The sequence below is a fragment of the Plectrocnemia conspersa genome, unplaced genomic scaffold (genome assembly GCF_051122295.1).
Source record: "Plectrocnemia conspersa isolate PC_06_02 unplaced genomic scaffold, ASM5112229v1 ptg000010l, whole genome shotgun sequence".
NCBI classification, from domain to species: Eukaryota; Metazoa; Arthropoda; class Insecta; order Trichoptera; family Polycentropodidae; genus Plectrocnemia; species Plectrocnemia conspersa.
Window position 1 is genome coordinate 6,897,867 of NW_028277174.1, and position 20,683 is coordinate 6,918,549.

Below are 20,683 nucleotides of genomic sequence, written 5' to 3' on the forward strand. Positions count from 1 at the left end.
AAAATTTCGGGATATAGATTAAAAAATCAATCCACTACTCTTTTTCAACGGTACGTGATTTTTAATAAAGTAGCTAAACAAACACCGAATAAAATAAACGCAAAATAGTATATTGTAATATATATAATATTTATTAAATATAATCTACGCCTATGGTTTTCGTTAACTATCAAAGCCACACACACGTTCGATGTCTCTACCCCGTATTGATTGATAATATTGCATTATCGGTGGATACATTATACACACACACACAAGTTTAGAAAACTTGGGGTTCCAGGACCGACATACAAATGTGACACAATTAAATTTACCCGAGTCCTTACTGCAAACACAAACGCACGTGAATAATTGATCACTGAACAATGGGGTATCGATTTTTTTTCTCCATTTCACAATTTTGTCACGACGGTTGCACAATGGAACGAATCTGGCGCGATGTGAAATAAAAATCTGAGGGTAGAAATTATGTTCAAGGGTGAAAGTTTAAATTTTAAACAAAGTGTAACGCAATTTATTTTATTCTTAAAAATATCAATTGTTGCCATTTTATTGTTAAAAACACTTTAAAATCATTACGATTTAATAAAAAAATGTACATAAATGATCATATACATAACATAAAATTATAAATCAATAAAAATATGATCGATAATAATATATTCTGGATATTGTAATATTATTTTGTCAATATTATGTACATAATATTATAGTGCTTTTTTTACACCTTAAAATTTTTGACGGATGTTAATGTCTGTTTATTATATACTAGTTTTTAGCAGTTTATAAATATTAAGGATTAAAATATTACTTAAATTTAATTATGCATATTTTTTAGAGATTGTAAATATAAAATCTTTCCGTTAATTAAAACTTTTTTATATACCTAATTTTTTTGGTAATCAATAAATATTAGTATTGTAAAAATTTACGTACAAAACTATACGCTGAAGGTTGAATTTCTGAAGCAATATAAGACTAATAATATATTTTTAATAACATATTTCTAAGAATAGTTATTTATACTCTTGGAATCTTAAGAAAATATGGATATAAAAATTTTTTTTTTTTCAGAAAATATACTAATATTCTTTTTAGAAATTTGCCGATAAAAAAATATATTTAAAAACACTGACATATTTTAAAGTATAAAAATACGATTTACAGTATGTCTCATACTTTTAATTATTACACATATATTAACAATGAGTCATAAATGTTTATATTAAGACAGAAAACGTCTTTTACACTGTATTATTCCTGGTTAGACATTCTGGTTTCTCGATTTTTTTCTCGAGAGATGAGAATCCTCATTTTCACATCTCGATTTTCTCGAGAATTTACGAGAAAATTTTTGATAAATATAACAATATATGTTTTATAAAGTATGTGATTATAATAATACAGTATACGTTGTAGGTATTTTTATAATATTGATGAACAGAGAACTGGATGATCGTTGAAGAGAACAAACTTCAAAATGATGATGATTTTTTATAATGGATGCGAATAATCAAACATTGATTACAGAGCGTTGAGTGGCGTGAAAAAACGAGATTTAACTTCGCCTACAAGGAATTTTATAGCATAACTCTGTGGAAGGCCCCCATACATTTTTGAAATCTGCCGCGGAGTGATTATTTCCTTTTTTATTATTAATTAAGCTATTATTATAGATCAATAATGTACAGTTTATACCAAATAGAGGAGTGGAAAAATCGTAAACAATTTTAGCTTCCAAAAAATCATGCATATGTTCAAACATCTGGCATGGACTCATACTTTTTTATGCAGCGTTACAAAAAATAGAATGGGTACAAAACTTTAATTTAATTTTTAAATAAAAATATTTTTTGAGAAATAATAAGTTTCTCAAAATATGAAAATTTTCAAGAAAAAACACTTGCTTTTAAATTTGCTTTAAATTTTACGATTTTAATTTATTACATTGGTATGTATGTATATTTAATATAAAATAATCTATAAATTAGATCCTAGTAAATTGATGTAAAATATCATTCTACTTAATAAACATAAAAATGAAATAAATTTATAGATACTAGTATTTAACAAATTTTGCATTATTTTTACCCCACACCCTCATACGTGTATCGAAACTTTGCCGCTGTAAGGGCAGAGTAGGGCGAGCATAGTACGTGTGAAGAAAGTAAATCGGTTACGTTGTAAAGTGGAAATGGCCGCTTGTAACCGGACGGGACGTATTTTTAGCGCCGTAACGTGATGTAATTTTTAATCATTGAGGGAGGTTCGGGGATGACAGCTTTATTTAGGGCCTCCATTATCCTCTAATCCCGGTTATGGCGATTCTTCGGCGTTTCAATTTAGACTATCGTGTTTGTCGATCATTTTTTCTTCCTCTCTGCAATTTTCCAACCCTTAAAGGGGGAAACTTTTTTCTTTCTCTTTAAAGGTGCCTCTCTAATTCATGTAATGAGGGTGTAAATTGAGTCACGCCTTTCCCTCACCCAGTAAATGAGTTCCGAAACGTGAAAAAATAAAAGTGTTTTGTAACATCGAGATTTTCGCTAAAAGGGATGGATGGACCTTCATTTATTTTAATAAAAATGAAGGGGACTTTTTTATTTACGTCTCTCGTTTTCGTAAATTCGCCTTAAAAATCCACAGATTAACTAATTACTTAAAACAATAATTTAGGAATGTAAATATAAAATGATTATATAAATTACCTCATAAATTTCAATTTGATGTAGTGATAATTACAAGGGGCTAATTAATTGTTAGGGACCGTATGCCCCGAGGACTACTTGGCTCGGTTAATAATAACCCTTTCATTACTCGCCAGATTTGGCTTCTCAACCCTTCCGCTCCGTCTTTATTAGAGACCTGCCAGCCCTTAGGAATATTTGCATGCCGTTTAACGTAACCGCACCCCAAACAAGGGCGCGTTAAATAACCCTTTTTCGGTGGGCGGACATAATTAAATCACATCTAAAAATATCTATACATTTATAATATTTTTAACAGTCATTCTCAGTGTCTTGTTCGCGGTTCATCTCTCAACCCTTTTCATCTAAGATATTAGGGTGGTAAAGGGATAATTATAACACAAGAAGGGGCGTTTAGGGGCCGCTGATTAATAAACGCAAGGTGTCCTAATCTTTTAAAACGTTTATATATATATATATAGAAACAAACTGAGCAACTGTTAATATTTTTTTATTAAGAAGGGGCGTGAATACATTTGAGAGATGAAAGACGTTTATGAAGAGAGATATATTAATTTGTTTCAATGTTAGCTCCTAATTTGATGAGGTGGGCTGTTCTGGCAGTATATCTTCGTTTGTATAAATGTGTACGAAGGGCTATTTTAAGTGGGCGTTATTAAAAAAAAATTAAAAGCGCCGAGAATGATTTGTTGTTTAAAGGTCGATATATATGTATTTTTTATGTGGGCAACGATTTAGAATCTTGCAACAAATTGATATTTATTTGAATATGATACGATCAGTTGTAAATGATTTATTATATCTTCATATGTGAAATGAATATAATAAAGTAATTAATTAAACATATATTTGTCCTCCCTGTCTAATAAACGTAAACAACAAAAAAATATGTCATCTATTAAATCAGTCGCTCGATTCAATCGTGGTTAATTCGTGAACGTCGCAATTACAGTGCCCCGGCTATATCACAAAAACAACAATTATCCTTAAACAAGTATATCCCTTTTAGTGTTGGTAGCATAATGAGAGTACTACACAATTAATGAGTCGACCTACTAATAATACAGGCACGCGACTCGAGACCAAGATTGCATTTAAGTCTAGTACTTCTGGCATGCATGCCCTCATAACACTATCTATAAGTTTTGTCTCAAATGTTAAGCCCGCATGATTTAAATGTTTAAGAGTAATCTGAAAGACCGTGATTAGTATTTTGTGTAGTAAAGTGCGACTCGTGGTTAAAAATATTTTTGACACTTTTGTAAAGGCGCTCGTAAAGTCAATGGACCGCGTCGTTCGGTAGTGATTTTATGACGGCAAATGTAAATTTATAGGCTCATAAAGCATATTCGACATATAATCGTTATTTTCATATATATTTTTAATATATTATGCTTGAAATTAAATTAATAATAAAATACGATTTTATACAACAATTTTGTGATGTATAAATGCCATAGAAAACCACTAGATTTAATTAAATTTTAAGAACGCCCATGTTTCTAAACATTGGAGTCATAAATTTATTATATTTATCAGAAAATATTAAGGCATCACTTTAATGCCTCAATGGTTACCCGCATATTAATTTACTACTCAATTTATATTAAGAGCTCTCATCTATTTAAGCTAATTATAATTAATAATAACATATATGGGCGTAAATATCATTCAAGTTACGCCCATTATTGCAATTAAACTGTTTACAAATGATATCAATACTAGTTAGTAGTAATTGTACTAAGGACTACAGTAAATAATTTAACCATTGCCTTACATATTTCAAAACTAAAACTTCATACAAAATTTTTAATTAATTTACTTAAATTTTATATTTAATGTACATCTAGATTTTTTATAATTTTACCGTTGCCTTAAATAAATATTATGTTTTAATATTAATTCAGTAAATTTGACACCAATATAAAATTTTTAATATATATGTCATACCTTTTTAAATGATAATTTAAAAACTAGATCTTCTAATAATAATCAAATTAATCCGATAAAGGACTACTACACGAAATTTGCATAATTTTATAAATGCATAGTTAAAGTAAGGTCAAATCATATATGTTTTATAACTAACTTAATAATCATACATAATATTATTTTGTGGTATACACTCAATCTTGTAAAAATATCAAATGTCAAAAGTTATGATGAACCCAACCAGTAATTTTTAATTTCACACAATAGTGGTACAGGTCTGTGACTAATACCTGAATGACCTGGATTCGAATTATATATATCAAACCCATTATTTTTAATTAATATTGTCTGGAAGCTTAGAACTGGCAATTATAATATATTATTATTAACGCCGTTCCTTCGACACATGATAAGTGGTTTGCTCTAATTATTTACAGATATAGTAGACCAATAACACAGGTTTTTCAAAGTTAAAATCCTTCAGGTGATTATGGTAAATTTATTATAATTAAAAAGCCAAATTAATTTTAAACTCCAAAAATACATATGTGATGTCTTATACTTCAACTACTAAATAACTGATTGGCTTGGGTTGAACTTTAGATTATCTTTATATTATATTAAACTTATACCCTATATATTACACAACATCGTGAACTTTCAAATCTAAAATATAACATTTTTGTATTCAAAGTATTAGTATTAACAAGTGCTTTGAACTTCAAATTTAGTCAAAAACATTTTCCTAATTATATAAATGTTAAATTAATTATAACTATGTTTTTAATTATGCTTACGGTAAAAAAAAAATTCCATATTTTAATAAATATGTAATACTTGGATACATTTATTTTTATTAGCTTTAACACAATATATTAACAAGAAACGTCAGATAAAGCAATATTATCTTATCTGTGTGTGTAAAATAGAATTTGATTAATGATTTATAAAAACTATACAATGTTTTTCTTTTAGAATCGATTTCAAGTATTTATGTAAATCATAACTAATCAGTTACTTGATCTGAAAAAGGTCATTTAAATAACATTTTATTATTGCTAGGTTGATTTTAAAAATGCAGAAAAATAATATATTTTAACCCTAATTAGTTCCAGTAAAATTTATTCGTTTTCGCGTATTTCATATCATGTTAAATATTTATATAATAAAAATGTTGACGATCCCCCATCGCAATTCGTACGATTATTCCAATTATAACACATCCCGCTAACTAGCAGCGATCGTTTTAATTCTCGCCTAAATCGCTGTGACGTCACATCCTCCGCCCACGTGGGAATGACAACACCTTCCGGCTGCTGATAATGCCACTGACAATTTAATAATTACACGCACACACGTACATAATTTGCTATGTCCCCATTAAGCAATATAAGACACATGATAGGTATAATATCAAATACAATCAAAACGGACGCAATAAAAGCAAAAAATCCAACCCCCGTTTAATTTATCTTTTAAGAGGCTTTTAAGAAAATAATAAAAAATAAAATTGAAAAGCAGATTCCTTTTTGTATTGTCTGAAAACACTCAAATTCTCCGATTACGGCCACGTAATTAAACCGACACCGTCCCCAGCAATCGACTGTTAATCTTTGCTCTCCCACGCTCGACCGATTTAATTGTTTGCCTTAATTAAAGTAGAAAATCCGCTCGAGGGGAGTTGGAAAGTCGTGATTTTTTTCGGTTAAAAATTTGCGCCAAAAAAAATTAAACGTACCAAAGAGGGGTAGGAAAAAGTAATCAGACGCTTTTCGCCCGCTCCGACGCTCTTCCTTCGGCCCGTGGGCGGCTTTTGTTGTGGAAATCGCCGGGCAAATAGTATAAAAGAAGATTTTTTTAATTTCAAAGTCGATTTATTCTCCCGAATAACCACCCCCGTCTTAAGAAACCACCCCCAGCCCGGTCGACTGCAGCGAAACGGAGCCAGATTGGAATATCCAATTATGGACGTAATAAGGGAAAAAAATGAGAAAGTTGATATAACGATGATTGTGCACTTTATTATTAAAGTTGAGCTTAATGATCGCAACTTTGGATTAAGCTCGTTATCTTTTACAACATCTATTTATGCGACATGATTATAAAGTATTGATCTGTTTTATTTTAACACATACTGTCTAATCCATGTGTCATAAGATCGACAAAGAAGCCTTAAAACTACATACATCATAGTATTATTTACATTGAATTTCGCCAAAGCATGAACAGTGATTAAATAGCTAATAAATATTAATAGAAAAAAAGGACCGAATATGCAATTAGCATTATAAATGAATATAATAATGTATTAAATATTTTATTATAATATCAACATAAAGTATATTTTCTAAAATATCTACAGAATGAACAGCTTAATTTAATTAACCGTCTCATACATTATATTATCCTTACAATTTAATACTATTAAATAACTTTGTTTAAAGTATAAAAAACACTATTTTTAATGTGTAAGAAAAATGCTTTTATTCACTCTATATTTTTATGATGCAATAACTACATATTTATATAAAATATATTTTATTATGTAATCCAATGTAAGCTGTCGATAACTAACTATTCATAACATATGTACAAATGTGCTACTTTGACAGCTTAGACTTGCTTGTTAAACCTTAATCGCGTTATAAAATGTGAACCGGTTACATGCGTATTATTACTCGAGAGAATTCCGTGCGAAAATAACGCACAGCAACAGGTGTCGTCTTCATTTTGTAAAAAATCAGAAATATTTTCAATTCGCGCCTGTATATAATAACACAAAAAGCAAAAATATAAAAATTCACCCCCCGCGGGTGGCAATTCTTCAGCATCGCATTACTTCATATTACCATCTCGCAAGACACGTGATGTATAAACGTCAAAATTAACGAGCACACAAACCCACCCCCAGATAAAAGAATAACCCAAAAAACACAACATCACACATCCCCAAAAATATTCTAGAATATATTATGAAAACCCTTAAATCCTTTCGCCCGCGTATGTGTGCAATAAATTATTATTAAAATTCATTTTTTAAGCACACACATACACAGCACAAAGACCCCTTTTTATATCGTACGTATGTACGTATGCCTCCATCATTATACCTATCTGTGTGTAAAACATCCACGTCTTAAGTTATATTTCTTTCATCCCTCATTTTTGCAGCCCGCGGCAATCTCGACTCGAAACCCCCTTAACCGCCGACACCCCCAAGAACCACCCGACCGCCGAGAACCACCCCAAACCTTAGTCCATCGCATACCCACCGCGGGATAGCTATTAAAATCCGTCATGCGAGTAAGATAGCAGGCAAACCAAAAAAATTCTCCACACTTGGCCGTGTGTGTGCATGTGTGCGAGCAGGGGGAAATATGGATCAACATTTTTTTATTTTTTTCTTCTTCTTCTTCTTCTTTAAAAAGGGAAACTCGCCCGTGAGCCAAAAGGCGTCTTAATGGCCCGAAGATCAATACTTATTACGTGCGCTATTGAGAGTTTATACTTTCGCATGTAGCCGACGAAATTCCTTTCGGCTGATAGCCGGAACAAATTTTCGCAAACTCATATTATACCGAAAAAAGTTACTCTTGCGTAGGTGTATGCATACAAGTATTGAATGTATAAGAATTTAGGTGTGCAATATATTAATACAATCGTGGATGATTGCCAAATAAGATATAATATTATATCTGTTATGATTTATAATATTACTTAAAAAGATTACTACAAATTCTAAAATATATTTAAAATTAAAACATTTTATATATATATAAAAAAAAATATGAACAAAGTTAAAAGAAAATGTATTGATGTTTTATATATATACATACGTAGAATCTAAATTGAACACAAAGTCCCAAAAAGTTCAAGACTTATGTGCATAGAAATGAAGCAATTTTGAAAAATAATAATAAACACCTGTAGCATGAAACTTGTAAAGTAACTTATGATATGAGGAGTTAAGAATAGGAATTTTAAAAACAAATTTATATTTGTTTCAGAACAGTAACCACTAAGTAAATAATCAGATCATGACGATAGATCAGTAGTGTAAGACAACAAATAACACATGAAAGACATACTTTCGAAGATTGGAATTACCGATTAAAATAATAATAATTTCGATCGATCACCACAGAATAGGTTCTTCTATTTTTTCTATTCTCACAATTATCCGTGAATATATTATTTAATAAGAAATAAACATAGCTCATAAAGAACATGTGTTTAATTGCTCATTTTTGTTCATTTTATTATAAATTAGTTTTATGTTACTGTGTTATTTTAAAGTCATATTATGTTACTCTTAAATATTATTATACAATTTATTAAATATTCATAGAGTTGCCATTATTATTCTGGATGCCTCATATGTGATTTTATTCTAACATTTTAAGGTTTAAGATCTACAAAAAAATATATCTCAAGAAATGAAATTTTATTTTATTAAAAACTAATAGACACTAAAATAAAAATCATATAAGATTTTACTTATACAAAAAAATTGAATTGATATCTATTACAGGTATATTTATATTTATTATAAATTATAGTACAATTTTCTTTGGTAAAATAAGCCGCATTCATTAAAAAAAATATTGTCAGAGAACAGTAGTTATCATTTATATGTAATATATATTATATAATAAATACAAAAAAGATAAATTTTGAGATAAACTATAAATTACTATTTTAATTTTAACAAAGATGGGATATGAACTTACTTAAAAAATATTAAAAGATTTATTTATATTTAATATAAATTATTCCAGAGCCTATCCTTTTAAATAACTAACCTAATCTAACATAAAATGCATCGAAAAAAATATTGTCATTTATATATAATATATAAATAAAATAAAAAATAAGCGTGTGAGAAAAGCTTTTTCTGAAGTTTTAGAGTTTTATTAAATTATACTATTTTTCATTAAAACTAGCTGTAGTTTTAACAAAAAATCATATAGGGTTTAAACATACAATAAAAGATACATCAATCTTTAATTGATATTTATATTTAATATAAATGATCCTAGATATTTTTATTTAATAACTAGCCTCATCTATCATAAAATGCATATTGAAAAAAATATATTTTATTAAAAAAAATAAAAATTTAGAGTCTTTGATGACTGTGGTGTCCCACTACTTAACTATTACTTTTTAAACGTTTTTTCGCCGTTGATTTTTAACCATAAAAGGCTAAGAATCAGATGATCAAAAATACAACAAAAAATAAGTATTTTTATTATGTATAACATACATTTTTGTATTATATGAAAAAGTCAGATTATCACTACATTTTTTAATATATATTGGATATATTATTATTTTTAAAAACCAATAAACTTAGGGCTATAAATATTAAATTATTTTTGTGTATTATACATATAAATACATTTTAGTATAATTAATATTTAAATAAAAATAATTTATAACTGAGATTTTAATTATAAGTAGCAAAAACTTTTTAAAACACATCAAATCGTATAAATTTATTATGAAACGTAAGATGTGCAAAAAATGCGTCGAGGAAAGAAGATATGCATTAATAATTAAAGTTTCGTCTACCATCAGTCACGCAGGCAGAGGGTTCAGTTTACACTCCCCCACCCCTTATAACCGCCCTAAAAAGCAACCCAACGAACCACCCCACGGTATCCACCCGCTACCCCAGCATCCCGACCGCCCGCCTCGCCTCTCCACTTCGTTAGTCGGGAAAGACGTGAATCCAATATATTTTTATACATATAAAATAACGATTCATGAAAGTAGAAGGCGTTAGAAAAGCCTACAAAATTGAATCTAACAAAAGTTTCCCAATTCTAAATTGTTTCTTTTTATTCAATACACACAAGATCATAAACATCACACAGTGGAGCTTTTCCCTTTTTTCTTCTCCTCGCACCTCTTTTCTCTTCTCTCATCCACGCTTCCTTTTGTGCGACGCGCTCGAACATGATTTATGTTTTGTTATAACACGATTGTGATCGTTTTTCAGTTCAACTCCACATATGATTGCTAAAAATTACAACGACCGTGATGAGAAGTTAATGTAACTTTTATATAATCAAGTAAAACGAAAAACTTTATATATTCCTCAAAGTGAAAATATAAATAATTATGTAGAAAATTTAAATAGATAATATAATAAGAGCTTCTAAGTTTTAGCAAAATAATCTTTAGGTATGTCATAAAAAGTTATAATATATTCAATATATATATATACAACATTAATCAGTTGGTGCTAGATATACTAATAATAAATAACTAAAACTCATGCGGATATTTGCCTAAAATTATAAATTTTTAAGTTGAATAGATCTATGCAATTAAAAATTTCTTTAACATTATTAGATCAACACATTTTTGACAGCATTATCAATTTAATAAGAAATATTTATATAAATAAATAATTAAATGATAAAATGTGTTTTAGAAAATGCGTATTTATTATACTCTGACGTGGAGAACTTTAGCATTTTTCGCAACATACTTTTGCACTCGTAATGTCAAATTTGTGTCGGGAAAGAGGGAGATTTTCTTGACGGCGGAACGGGGGGAAGATTTCACCCCCACAAAACCCACTCCACTTCCCATTCCCGAGGGTAGGAAGATGTAAGAAGTAAGGAAGAGGGTGTCAGCTTGAATGGGGAGAAGGCAGCTTAAAAGTAAAAAAATAACGATTTTTAGGCAAACGCGATGAGAATATTGAATATGTAAGCGTCTGACGCTGAGAGTCAAATCTCCATTAATAACTTCAGCGAATGCATTTATGATCATTTGAGGCAAAAGCAGCTACAAAGTTTACAGTTTTTCTGAGTAAACGAAGCCATTTCTTTGAATGATTGTATCGTGATATTCGCTCGATACAAATGAGCCAAATAAGATTACAAAAAAAAAAATAGAAACTACGACGATGAGTGAATAGATTGGCAAAGTTTCGAGACGGTATATAAGCTGTTATTCATGAGACTCTTTGTTATTCCTTGAAGCTCCCTGACTGCACTCGCTTGCAGTTCGTTTTTCAAGGGATGGAGAAGACGGGGTGGCGCGCTTTCGCAATTTAATTTTTTATGTGTTTTTTTCGCTACCCTCTACCTCCGCAGTCGGGGGTGCGGAATGTGATATTATGGAAAATATATATAAGGAAGGGGGACCCATGAGCAATTTCGTTATGGTTTGTTGAGAACATTTTTAATTAGACGAACGAATGATTATTTTTTACGGCGTCGCAGAAATGTGAGAAAAACGGCGCCGACTTATATTGGAAATGAAAAATTAAGAGGGGCGAGATGAAAGATTATATCTTAAATATAAATTCAATATTAGGTGTAATTATAAGGAGCGTAGAATAAATAATATATTATCTAGAAAAAACTTAGCGGTAACTTGAAATAAGCCTATGATACGATTCACCTACACACATTTTTTTTGAGATACCAGAAACATTTATAAACATCATTATTACAATTTTATTATTTGCCTCAAATTAAGTAATTTTCTCAAGTCTTGTTAAATTTTTTAGAAACAAGGTACACAAAGTAAAGAGTTTTGATAAAAATAGAAATGAGCAGCTACTAGCATAATTTACGATTTTATTTAATTGACAAAAACTTTTTACACTTTCCGAGCTAACTTTATTTTTATGTAATATTTTACGTTAAATTCAGCTTTTTAATTTTTCTGTGAATGTCTTGTTTTATAAGTCTTAAAAAATCGGTAAAATTTAAACTTTTCTACACTTTTGCTATCTATATATGTACATTTATTATATCTGCTACGGTCAAATTTATCATTGTTTATGGTTATTAAATAACATAATGTTATAACAATTATAATGAAAACATATTCCTGTTAAATTAGTGTATGAATCTACAGTTTTACAGTAAATCTTAGAAAACAAATAAGTAAGCCTTTCAAAAAATATTTTTTAAGTACTAAACATTTGAGTCCATTAAAGCACAAAACTAGTAAAAAAACTAATAACATCACTACAATACAAAAAAAATATAACTTCATCATTATTTTTCTTTATTAAATAACATAATGTTATAGTAACTATTATAAAAACATAGAACTGCTATATAAAAACAACTTTAATGTATGATTCTACAGTTCTTTAGTAAATTTTCAACCTTAGAAAACAATTTAGTACGCTATACGTTTTTTCAAGAAATATTTTCAAGTACTGAGCATTTAAGTGAATTAAATCATAAAAATAGTAAAAAACAAATAACATAACTAAAATACTAAAAATTATATTTTTATACAAAAAAAATACTGAGCAATTATTTTTTAATAATCTTAATACAAGACAAATATATCATATCTGATTTTTAATAAATTCTTTATTTAATGGTATATTATATATTAAACCATTAAATTGTTTTGAATAATACATTGCAATATGGTATTTAATTTGTATTTTAAAGTGATTGAATAATGCACCCTTATCCTGTTAAAAGCAAATGTGTTGAAAAATGAAAATTTTCTTAAAAAAATAGGAAAATTTTGTGAGAAAACAAGTTTTTATTGAATTGAGAAATTACCGTATTATTATTATTATTGTTGCAACATATAGATATAAAGATATTGATTCTTAAGTGCTATTGTAAAAGTTTATATCCACCTAACCAAAAAATGATTAAGCTTCCCTAAATTGTTTATACAGATTATACAGATTTTGCGTAACAATTAAACATTTTTACCTAATTTAAATACACTATAAGTGTATTGAGTTAAGTTATGTTTGAATAGGCGAATGTCTAGAAATTAAAATACAGTATTTTTAAATTTACCTTTGGTCAAAAGTCGCTAAAAACGCTGACGAAAAATAAATTTGCAAAGTCGTTTTTCATCGTCTCTCACTCTGAAGGAAACTTGTGCAACTTTTATATTAGCCATCTCAATCACGCCCCCACGGCCACCACCCTTTTTTTGAAACCACCCACCAGACGTCGTTTTCGGCCACCCCGTCCATTAGCGGCCATGTTGAAATTTCAAACCGCAGGTGCCTCTTGAATGTTTAATGTCTCGCCGAGACGGGAAAACAACATGCACTCCTCGTGTGGACAATGTCTCCTGAGCGGCTTAGGAGACCGCGGGGGTGGCGAAGTCTCCTCATTTAGATGTATGATGGAGAGAAAAAAACGAGGGGTGCTTTTATAACGAACCTGAGCGAGGGTGACGAAAATCATTAATATTTTTTTATGCGCGTTGGGGTGCTCTCATTGATTTGCGTTCGAGTGGCGATTGCCAAGATTTTTATGGTTGAAATATTAAAAATTATATCAAATTTATAGTATGCTTTAAAAAATCAATGTACTGTGGCGGAACTTTTAATAGAAGTTAATTATTTTGTTGATTCAAGTAAAGATGCAATGTGAATAAATTTCTAATAGCAAATTAACTGTCGAGTATATTGATTTTAAGGTTATAAAAGCTATTTAATAATTACGAATAGTATTTGATTTATTTGTATATTAACTCAAGATGTCATTGTGTCATTTATATAAATAGCTTGCTAGTTGTTTTTTGGCACAAAAAACGGATCTAATTAAGAATTTTCACAGCCATTTTAAAAACATTGCGCTTTTATTAGTATTCACAATTTTAACTAATGTCTTCTAAAACATTGATTTTCATCAGAAATGTCAAAAAAATAATGATCTTTTTGTCGTTGATCATATTGAATTCCAAATTTTTTTCGAGGTTTATATGTGGTTTTACATATTACTTTTTTTTAATTAATAACCATCAACCTATGTACCGTTGTTTTTTTCATATAATTTAAATACATCAGTATAGTGACAGTTAGAATTAATATTACGCACAGTATATTATATTAACTCAAATAATTTAATTAATGCGTTCATAAATCTTATGAAAATTGAATTATAATTTTACATAAGCGCGTATAAATATACGCCTAAGTCATGTTCAATGACATGTCTAAAGTCTTTAATGAGATGTAAATTAGTATTAAGCCTTTACTAGCTGCGGCACTACGTCGCGTTATAATAATGCATAATGGGGTTTGAACCCGAGGATTATGAATCCTTATAAGTTAACGGCGTTAAACGAGGTACTATATTCGCACACGTGCACATTGCGCATACTTTATAATTAGCATTAATTATATTCACTGAGAGACCATTTTAATTTAATCGGCTTGATTAAGGCAGTTTAGCTCCGATGGTCCTTGCATCGACGTTAAAGGACATAAGTCTCGTTTGCACGGACATCTGACAATCATTTCATTACGGTCGGACAGTATGACTCGTACAACATAGTAAGTCATGAAGAAATGCCTCCTAGACAGTGCCAGGACACCGCCATATAATTAGAGTGTTTCATAAACGAGCTTCGGTCTTATAATCAAATCTCGATACGCGCGTAATGACTTTCGCGGCGCGTAATGGCGTCGTGGATCGCAATTGTTGTATTATTATGTACGTCGTTACATAATTCGTTATTGTATTAGATAATATTTAGTACAGTAATAAAACTGTGTGGTAATGATACATATAAATACAATGCCCGTGGTGTGTACTAAATAATAGCGTAAAATAATCGACGCACGCGCTCTCGCTAATGTATGTAAGTGAAAAGGTTGTGAACTCGTGACTTTTTCATTATTTTTTACTGTTACATAATATTACTGGATAAATTAATTATTATTTTAGAATTAAATACTAAAATGTGCTTTAAAATATTATATAACAAAGCTAGCATACACCGTTTTAAGAATTAAAAATATATATATACCAATTTTAAATAAATTTAAAGAACAGTAAAAAAAAGCTAAAGGTCTTATTCATTGATTAACATATTGCTATTGGTTTACGTAAAATACGTTTTTTTTATTTGTGGTAGATTGGGGGACTCGTAAAAATACGAGGTCGGTAGACTGATACGCAATGTTGCAGTGCTGAGTGTGTGCAGCACAAAAATATTAGTGAAACTTTGTATATGTGCAAGTTCTGTGGTATGCCACTTTATAAGGGTATGTGTTTTAAACGATAGCTGTGAAAAAGCATTATTCGTAGTTTTTTTAGTGTTTATAAATTGTAAATATCTAATTTTGCTTAAACTAAAATATCTATATTATTATATATGTATGTGGCATATAACTATTTAATAGTTCTTAAATTTGATAGCAAACAGAATGTTGAGTTTCAATATTAAAATTTCACTACTTTGTACTTCAGGAGTTATAGCGATTTGTAATAAAGTAGGATTACTTCTTAGTTCTAAGCCCAAAAAGGCAAAAAATTACTATAAATGTACTGATTGAGCAAAAATAATAGGAATATAAAAACATTTTTAAAATGTATTTTTTTTCATTGGTATACATTAAAAATATTCCTATTTTATAAACTATTACTAACAATACATATTGTATTTTAACAAAACGTTTATGTAATCTATCTTTTTACAAAATCGCAAAAATCAGTTACACAGAAGCAAAGTGCGTTTTTTAGTACAGTTTTCTTAATCAGTTTATATTATTTTAAAATAAATTGAATGAAAAGGTCTTAAGCAATAGCTTATTTTTCTAACATTTACATGTTATGGCTTAATATGTGACAAATAAATAGAAAATATTTTAAATAAGCTTTTATATAATGCTTATTTTTAGCATCAATGCTATATTTAAATAAAGTAGCTTTTCTAATTTTATTAATTTTACGTTATATAGATTAAAATAACTGAAATTGAGCTTTTATTTAGCGTATCTATTTTTTATATATTATTAATAATTCATTAGATATGAATTTTTTGTGTCACCTATATGTTTAATACTGTATCATTAATTTAATATTGATCTTAAAAATAGTTTTATTAAAATAAAATATATATTTTAAACTATAATAATATACATAATAAATAAGCAGTTTGTAAGTCAAATTTAATTTTATATTTTCTAGTTTTAAAAATAGGATTTAAATATGTGTTAATCTTCATTTAATGATAATCTTAAAAATCATGTTACAGTAATTTTTTATAATAAATCGAATAAAAATGACTTAAACAATAGCGTTTGCTTACAGAATTTACATGTTATGTCTTCATATATGACTTTAAATGAGCTTTTATAAAATGTGTTTCTAGCATATTTGACTATATTTTAGAACAACTGTTTTCATTAAAATAATTCTACGGCCTTTAATTTAACATAGATTGAAGGGATTTAAATTGAGATTTATCTAGCGTTTTTATTTTCTCTATATTATTCATAATTCATCAGATATGAGCATTGTTTTTACGTCATCTATATATATGAATAATACATTTAGTTGTTAAATTAATTTAATGCTAATCTTTTATTCGAAATATATATTTTATATCTATAATAATTTCAATAATGACTAAACTGCTTATAAATCAAATATATTTATACATTTTCTAGTTAAAAAAAAAAGGATTTTAATATTGTATTGATTTTTAATTGGTACGATTCATTCAATGATGATCTTAAAAATGATTTATTCTATCCGAAATATACTTTTAATAATAAAGAAACAGTTTGTAATTCAAATATAGCTACAAATTATTTAGTTAAAAAAATTAGATTTAGATATGTGTTAATCTGCACTTGATAGGAATTATCACAATTATAAATATGTAATAAAATTTAAGTTTAAAGAGAGAATCCAAAATTTACTATACAATACAATCTGATACGATACAATTGTATTAATATTAACACATAATTTTTTAAGCGACGTTTAGATTATTTTTAGATGGATTTTTTATATATTTGATTTTATTTATTTAACACAATAATTATATGTGAGATTAGGTTGTAATGATCTATTGAAATTATATTTATTATAATCACTTATTTTGATCTTCTAGATACGATAGAAATTAAAGCTTAATGTGAGATTCAAACCCTTAGCATTTTGGTTATAGATATAATCGAAATTCTATAAAAAAAATCATTATTATTTATTTTATCATATTTAAAAAAATGATAATACTGAAAGTTGCATAAGTAGGAAAATGTTTTGGATTTGCTACTGTAATAACATTTAATAAGAAACGATTCGCATTTCTCTCTAGGACTCCAGGAGAGCTTTAAGCTCGAGGCTTTCGCCACGATCTTGTCCTTATTTTATGAAATATTCAAATGTCTCGTTAAGGAGCACCGTGTCCTGGTTAAGACAACGTTTTCTAATGAACGTCCCTAAACAAACCCAGTCGTGGCCATAAAAGAGTGGAGCAGCGAATAATTGAACCGGCAGCCGGTTCGGTTTGTTACATCCAAATGATTTTGTATGGAAATTTGCCGGACCATTTGAATAATGTCGTGTGAAACAAGCGGGTCCTTCAATCAAATGACGCTGAATGCACTTTGCATTTAATGCTTCTCTTTCTCTCCCCGCGACTCTGCGCAGACAATGAGATGAGGGCCGGGCCGCATTTCAATACTGGCCGTAATTGCGGCCGCGAAGCGTTCGATGGCCGAGACGAAAAGTCTGAATAATTCGCAAAAAAGAAAGCATATATATAATATAATCTCATATATATGAAAAATAATTCTCTGATAAATCATATTTTCGTAGATGAAGATGTGATTATTATTTTTTAATATTTTTTTCTCTGAATGCTTAATGAGATCAAAACAATACTCTCAATGTTTAACCTTTTACATTAACTTTCCATCGGTCGGCCAAGCGTTCCTTCGACATTATGTAGTACATACATACACTTCGCATGCTTTTCTCGGCCTCATCTAAAATTTATCCGCCATCTCTGGTGACCGGCGCCGGTCACCGTCAGACGTGCCGTGACCGTTCGGATGTCCCCCATGCCAATAATAACCGTAAGCAAATGAAGTATTGCGGTCATTAGTCTAAATATTTGATAGGGCAAGTAAACGCCGTGTTTACTCACCCGCTACGCCCACGTCATTTACAAATCATTACCCGTACCATATTGATTGACTCGAATGACATTTCGTGTTGTTTGAATATTCAAAGAAAATACTGTAATTGTGCGATGTTTACCTTGTCATGCCGCGCTTGTTACCGAAAGACAGCCAGACGATAACAAATCGTTGCACTAATATATCAATCAGTCAATCTAGGCTTAGATGTGACTACTAACTACTATATTCAATAAAATAAATAGCAAAAACAAATTAACCCAAAAAAGACTAGCATTACTGAACTGAAAATAAAATAATAACAAATGAAGCAAGCCTTATTTAAATACGATAAAATTTTATTTATTTTGAAACTATTCATCTAAAGCAGGGATGGACAAATCCTTGTGAACCTTAGACTGTGCCTAAAAAAATATTTTAATTCAGGTTTTACTTTAGCTGTCATTTATTAATAAATAAAATATTTAGCTACAAATACTTTTAAAGATAATGAGATATTTAATTGGATATATATGAATTACGTATCAACGTAGTGATGGATGAATTTTATAAGTACAAACTATGGTGTATAATACAAAAAATAAAAAAAAATTGATAAAATTTAATAATTTAAATATCAGTAGTAATCGGAAGTATTGCAGGTGTATATAATATATTTATATATATTTATAATATATTAAAATAAACGAAATTATTATTTTTGGATTTTTTCTTGCTGTCTTTTAAATAAATTGTATACAAAATCACTATCATTATTGATTAATTAATTTAAAGAAAAAGTGTATCTATGTATTGTTGTTAAAAAAGCTGTCCCAAAAATTTTATTTTTAACCATTTTTTTAACTTTATTGAATTTAAAATGTATCGCCATATTTTACATTTGTCTAGCTACATAAGTAGCATCTAGTTCTTCAGAATTATTGATACATTTGCTTTTGACAATATATATTGAATAAATAGCCTTCACTTTTTTATTACATATTTTAAAAAACTTGAAAACCATCTTTAATTAATGAATTTGCTATGTTTAAAATATATAAAAATTCTTCATATCTTGGTGGAACATTATTACACATATTAACTATTACTGACTATTACTTTTTTAAATAATAAAATCCAAATATTAAAATATCCAAGTACTGAATATATTCGCACGTTTTTTAAATATAATTATTTTTAAAACATTAATTTTTAATAATTTTAAGACAATAGTTGTATATTCATTATGTTTTAAATCTTTTTATATATACAACTGCATCATCTACAGCTAAATTGTGTCATTTTTTGCTTGCAATATTTATGTGTCTTTATCTTATTTAAAACAACCATGGCAATTACAATTAATAGAAGACAAAAACTATTCTGTAATTGCCGAAATTCCATAAATAACCTAACTTGAATTTTTAGTCAGTTTAAAGTAATTTATTTTAGTAATAATTTTTTGAGTATACCTAAATGCATTTTTGTATGCAGCAGATATTAATAATAGCCATCTTTATGTTATTATTAATAGTCTTAATAACAATAACTAACCGTCAAACAAAATAATACAGAAAAAAAAACATTTTTTAACTGCCGAATTTTTTTTATATTTTCGAGTTAATCTTGTGTGGCTGTGGACTTTCTCATTGGATAAATTTGATTTTTTTATGTTTTTTCAAATAATACGTAATAATTTATTATTAAAATAACTTATATTCAGAAGCACATTTTTATTTGATATCACTGTAAAAATATTTTTATAAGTTTTATATGTAAACTAAAATTAAACATAGTGCTCTCTTAAGAATAAAAAACATAATTTTAAGCACGATAGACTAATGATTTTTACATTATTATGTTTTGATTGATTATCACAGATTTTCTTAATCCCACAGATGAATATCAAGATAGATAATTTAAAAAAAAATTGAGCTAGATCATCTCGACGTCTCTCACGACTTACTTAGTAGTTGTTAATAGTGTTTACCCCGTGGTAACGCATTGGGCTAACGTCAGTCATATGACAGTGGAAAGTTGATTATAAATAAATAAATTTAGAATACATTTTTACCTAATTAAACTATATTTACCACGAAAATGACTATAAATATTGCTCTAATATTCTACTAAGACGCCATGTTCATTACTTCATCATTTGTTG

The 20,683-nt window shown here is 28.4% G+C and overlaps 1 protein-coding gene across 1 annotated transcript in view; it reads left to right on the forward strand.

Moving 5' to 3' along the window:
* Positions 1–20,683, forward strand: part of LOC148230508 (uncharacterized) — a 37,509-nt gene that overhangs the window by 11,701 nt on the left and 5,125 nt on the right. The window lies entirely within an intron of this gene.